This window comes from Varanus komodoensis, unplaced genomic scaffold (genome assembly GCF_004798865.1).
Source record: "Varanus komodoensis strain SLA01 unplaced genomic scaffold, ASM479886v1 scaffold19, whole genome shotgun sequence".
In the NCBI taxonomy this organism is placed as follows: domain Eukaryota; kingdom Metazoa; phylum Chordata; class Lepidosauria; order Squamata; family Varanidae; genus Varanus; species Varanus komodoensis.
Window position 1 is genome coordinate 16,350,812 of NW_025335550.1, and position 6,013 is coordinate 16,356,824.

The following is a 6,013-nucleotide window of genomic DNA, read 5'->3' on the forward strand; positions in this document are numbered from 1 at the left end:
CACTTCCTGCAGTGTTCTCCAAAAGCTTTGCCTGGGCAAAGGCTGGAAACGTGAGACTGCTGCCACAGCCAACGAGCCCATGCCTTCACTTTCCTCCTCTAAAGGTCCTAGCAGAAATCTGTGTGATCGTCACATCTCTCTGCCTCGTGGACCGGCCAGCATTTATGGGAGGAAGGGAAACTTGGATCATGTGGGCCTTTTTCTCGGGTGTAGACTAGGAGCCATGTGGGCTTATCCCATAATGTCTGGCCCATGCTCTGTCTCTGAGGGTATTCTTATGCGGGCATTTCCCCCCTTTGAATTGGACAACTAGCCATAGGATCCTGCTGCACCGAAGGGCCTTAAACAGAACTGCTTTGCAAGTTGTCCCCTTCGTCCTTCTTGCCCCTTGGTCTACATTACACATTCCCCAACTGTGTGAATGGAACAAGTCTCTACACTCTTGCTTTCTGGGAAAAAAGGGGGCGTTATCACTTAAGAGGCAGGTTTTCTTCTTGGTCTGTGGTTTAGTAGCGTCTCTGCCTAGGACAGAGGCCGTTCTCAGCACAAGTTTGCCACTGACCTGTCTCTAAGGTGCAGCAAAGGCCCCCAACTTCGAAAAGACCGCCGTGCTGCTTTCTTGCAGAAGTTTGGCATGCAGACGGTTGCAAATGACCATGCTGGCCTCGGACATGTACTCCTCTGATTTTCAAGCTGTGTTAAAGGTGTAGGAGCAAGCAAAAAATAAAAGAGTAATTTTTTCCTAGTGAGTACGCAGTCCCTGTGCAGCACGCAGCCATTCCCAGTCTAGTCCCTTCAGATGTTTTGGACAACAGCGCCCAGGATTCCTGGCCATTGACCAAGTGGGCTGGGGCTGATGGACACTGAATCCTCAAAATGTCTGCAGGGGGCCTAACCAGAGGAAAGCTGCTGTGGAAAGGGAGCACTGGAGAAAAGCTTTCTGTAGCAATTCAGACAAAGGGACTGAAGGAACTTTCACTCGCTTTCTCATGATTTCTGTGTTCTTGACCCGCAGCAGCCTACAACTCATGCTGATGTCAGGCACAATCCTAGGTGTGTTCAGGCAGAAAAAAGCCTACAACTCCCAGGAGTTCTGACATTTCTTTTCCTGGCTAAACACCCCTAGGATTGCATTTTAACAGAAGCTGTCTCTGGTTCTGCCTTCCTCACTCAGGACTATCAGCTTGCTTGTTTGCTTTATTTATTTATTTTAAATATTTATATCCCGTCCTATATGCTGGGTATCTCAGGATGGCTTACAAGAACCAAACAATCCATAGTCAAAACAACAATTAACAATAATTAAAAATGTACATGAAGCCAACAGAAACATATTGTCAATGAGAACAAAATCAAGATCAAAATTGAAACAAAACCAAAATGCAACTGCGGATAATTAAAAATCGGTTAAAATTCCTAGTTCTTAAAATGATGAGCAAATAAAAAGGTTTTCACTTGGCGCCGAAAAGAATATAAAGTCGGTGCCAGGTGAACCTCTCTGGGGAGCGCCTTCCAGAGTCTGGGCACCACCACAGAAAAGGCCCTCCTCCAGGTGAAGAGCGTCTTTACCTCTTGCAGGGAGGGTTCCAGGGCAGAGCCTCTCTGGCCAATCTTAAGGGGCGCAAGGTCCTATAGGGAAGGAGACATTCCTTCAGGTATCCTGGTCCCAAGCCAGAGCTTGGCTCCGAAGAGCTCCCCTTGTGGCTTCTTGCTGGTGCCTCATCATGAGGAAGCTGCCGGGAGCTGCGGGCAGGGCTGACCCCAGTCACGGACACATTCATGGTGGTGGTTTGGCATTGCCAGGGAGCCGAAGCAGCCCCCTTCCCTTTGGCGACCTGCGGTACACTCAGGCTGGGATGACCAGGTTGTGTGCCCCAAGACGTGCAAATGCAGAAGTGTTGTCGCGATCTGGTTTTCGAGTTTGCAATGACACGGACAAATTGGAGGAACTGGAAATCCGTCGTAAAGACTGGGTGGGAAATCGGGTGGCATAAAAGGGGCCTGGAACAGAGCACACGAATCACACAGTAGGACAACTCCAGTGGCAAGCTGAGCTAGGAGCTCTAAAAGGACAGCACTTTGCTCATCGATGTGAAATTTAAAGGCTGGATCGATCATTAAAGGCCAGCATTTCTGTAGATTAACTGGCCTGGGGTGGGGGGGGGGGGAGAGACTCCAAATGCTGGATCTACTTGCTAGATCTTGGTTTTATTCTTAACATTTTGTGTGTTGATTGTCACAGATAGAAAATCGAAAAACCACTGAGAGGTTATGGGGGCTGAGAAAGCATTTTACTTTTAGGAATGTATACCGTCTCTTGTTTTCGTTATACAATTCATATATGTCACGGAATACTGTATTCTGACTACTTGCCATTGAGATGATGAGGGTTTGATTTAAATAGACCCCTTCCTCCAATAGAATACTTTAATCTCAGTGTAATTAGTTAGAGAATCAAAGCTCTGTAGGGAAATCCTGACAATACTGTCAGTACAACTTGACCACTCTCCAGAAATCAATATTGTTAACAGTTAAAATATTATGCAAGCACAGTTCTCGAAAAGATTAATGCAGCAATCATCTCCGGGATTTTTAAAAGCAATTTATCTTTTAATCTGCTCTTAAATCTCAGGCTCTCAGCAAGCAAACAAATTTGGGAAGGTTGACATTCATTGTGAATCTGTTTAGTTTTACGTGGCCATGATGGCAAAATTTCAGAAGGTGCTCTCAGCGGATGCCGCACTGGTCTGCTGGTTTAGCTTTGAGTTTCCCAACCCCGTTTCAAGAGGAGCAAAGGCCTTCCTTCAGTGGCACTGCTTAGGAAATCACGGATGCTGTTTGTGCATTCCAACCAGCACATTGCAAATTTTGTGTGAGTCAGTGACATTCCCAGATTTAACATTTGATCGGTAAACATGATTAATATAAGCCTCTGATATTCCAGCTGCATCTGAATTGGGGAGACAGCAGGGCTGTAATGTGAAATTTTGGGCATCAGCTCAAGCAGAGAATAGCTTGGTTTAACCCATATCCTAAGCAAAATTGTGATTATTCTAACCCATCTTCATAAACTGTTCAGTTTCAGTGTTGTGGTTTCTTCCCTTTGCACAAGCCACAAACAATGAAGCTTTTCATTAACCACAGTTTTCTGTTTTATTTAAATCAGTAAATTATGATTGCCAGATTCAGAACAAATCAGGTTAAACCATAATTTGAAGCTCTGAACCTTGATAATCACAGGGCTGAAACTGATGTTACTTTAAACCTGTGTCTAGTACTGATGTCTTTTTCTTACCTTAGACTAGGCCCAGAGGGGCGGATCCAGATCTTCAGAGATTGGGGGGAAATGTGCCTACTGCAGCATAAAAAAGAAAAATAGTTACTGTATAAGGATCTAAGCTCCTATTGGTCTTTGCACATAGTTCCACAGTTTGGATGCAATGAGAAGCTATGGGGAACCGGAGACTTCCTGAGAAGGGGCAGCATGCTTTGGCCAAATGCTCTCTTGTGTTTTGACTTACTAGGCTGAGACAGGATTGGCGAAATAGTCCCTGTGACAAGGGCAGCCATAAGCTCAAGCCTGGCTTCTGGCGGGACAAAGCAGGTGACTGCTTGATGCTGACAGTGAAGATGGGGCAGGTGTGTGTGTGTTGGGACTGCCCCATGACTTGCTTTGATGCCAGAAAGGTTGCATGCTGTGTGTGTGTGTGTGCAAACATTTCCAGTTCTGCTCTCCTGGCCATGCAAAATCTGTTGCAAGCAAAGCACGCTGGTTCTGCTGGCTCCCAAAGCAGGGGTGCTTCTCTTAATATGATCGCAGGCCACGAGTGTAGCCAAGGTCTTGTGCTCTACTGGGGCACGGATGGGCAGAAGGTAGATCCCCACACAGTTTGGACAACGGCTCTCAGAAGTCCCTACCAGCAGGCTAATGACCGGGAATGCTGTGAGTTGGTTGGACACAGTGCAAGATCTTTCTGCCCACCCCTGTACCAGCGGCTGCTTTCGCCCCTCCTCTCAGGGTGACTTGCTCAGGCTCCTTTAAGTTGCCAGCTTTTGCTCTGGGCATTCTTGGCATCCGTGCTGACCTGGTTCAAGAACCACGGTCCTGCGCCTTCCAGCTGGTCTCTAGGAGTCTTGCTTGCTGCTTTTCCCGCTAACATGGACATCACAGCATTGCTACTTGTCAGATCTGCAGCCCTGTTTACTAGTTACTTTCCTTCTTGCATCCGGTCCTGCAACTTCTTTTTCCCGGTGCTTCCTGTGCCTTTCAGAGCTGCCAGGTGCAGAGATGTTCCAGGCTACTGCAGGAACCTTCCAGGAAGAGAGGACACGTCTGCTGATGTGATGCAGCTCTAAAAGTCACAGGCCCTTCTCAGATGAAGTGGGAATACTTAGATTATGGAGCACCCCCTCAAGGCTCCTGAGCCAAATTGCCAGCGGAGGCATACCTCATTTGCCACCCAGGGGCAGGAGCACGGCTGAGGCCAGGATGCCCTGAGCCAGGACCTGCCATTCTAGCTCCGACCTCCAATAAAACAGGTTGCTGCCATGAGCCCTTGCTCCAATAAAGTCCGGAAGCTTTATCTGTGTGCACACCTGGAAATGGCAGCTGCAGCTGTCAGGAGCTCTTGAATGGCTCCTGAGACAACCAGATGAATCTCAACAGAAACAGCTTCAAGAAACAGACTTGAAAAAGATCAGCCTTTCCCCACCTGGTGGCCTGCAAAAGCTTGGGATTGCAACTCCTAGTTCCTGATAGCATGGCTTGTGGCTGATGTGAATTGAAGTCCAAAACATTTGGTAGACACTCCTCAGGACAATGCTCCATGTGGGCCAAGATATGAGGGTTGCAAGAAGTTTTCAGTAAATCTGCAAATGATACAATGGGTCTGTTAGTTTCTTCAGAATCACAGACTCCTTTTTCCATCAGATGACTGAACCCTGAAATACTAGCTGAGTTTTTTGTTTATGAAGGACACTCACAAAGTGCCCTAGATTAAAATAAAAAACCATAAATAGGAATATGTGCTTAATGAACAAAATACCCCCAAAGCGTGCAGTTGTTGAGTGAAGGAAATTTTGGTGTATAATTGTAATTAGGTGATGGTATGAATGTTAAGCATTTCCTTAACTTTTCGTAAATGATTCTAGTATTCTCAGTCTTTATGCAGCCCTGATGCTGCTCAATGCTGGGCAAAAAATATCTGACACGTTTGGCTTCATGCGTCTATCCTTGTAGATTGGTGTTTATACATACTGTATGTGTTTTATATATATTTTACCACTGTCTCTATTTTATAACATTTTATTAATTGTGTCTGTGGTGCTTCAGACATGAATAGAGAAAAGCACGCAAGCATAATCAGTTCCATCTCCCAGGATATGCACTGAAGGGATCTGGGATCCATCACTCATCTAACAGACATTAGCAGTTCCTAAAGTAAGCTGGAAGGGTGCAGCACTCACCTTCCGGGATGAGGCAGAACGGTGGGTTTCTGCTGGCCTCCTGTTCGGGTCATCAGCATCTTGTCTCCCTTCTACCATTGCTCTGGAAGCGCTTACTCGCTGTGGTCCAAGCAGTGTGCCCCACAGTGCCACAGAATGAACAGTGCTCCACAGGCAGGTGCGATACCTGCTCCGGTTTTAACTCATGAGTTCACAGTGCAGCGGATCATATTTGAAACATAATGAGCATGTCCAAGGAAATGATTTGCCAAAGGAAAAGATGCCATTTTTAAGAATCTCCTATTTTGAGACTGGCATCTTTCAGAAAATGTCTATCTGTTGGAATCTTTTGGATTTAAAAATTGGTCTGGATAAAATAATATCCAAAATTAGTCTGACATTAACTTTCATGCTAATGTCTAGATAAACCTTGGATAGTACCTGATGCATTTATGCCAAATGACATGCATTTTCTCATTTGTTCTGAAGAGGTATGCATTCGCATGGCTTTAAAGATTTTGTGCATAGCACACTCAACCAAAATTAATGTGATTGTTACAATTTTCCA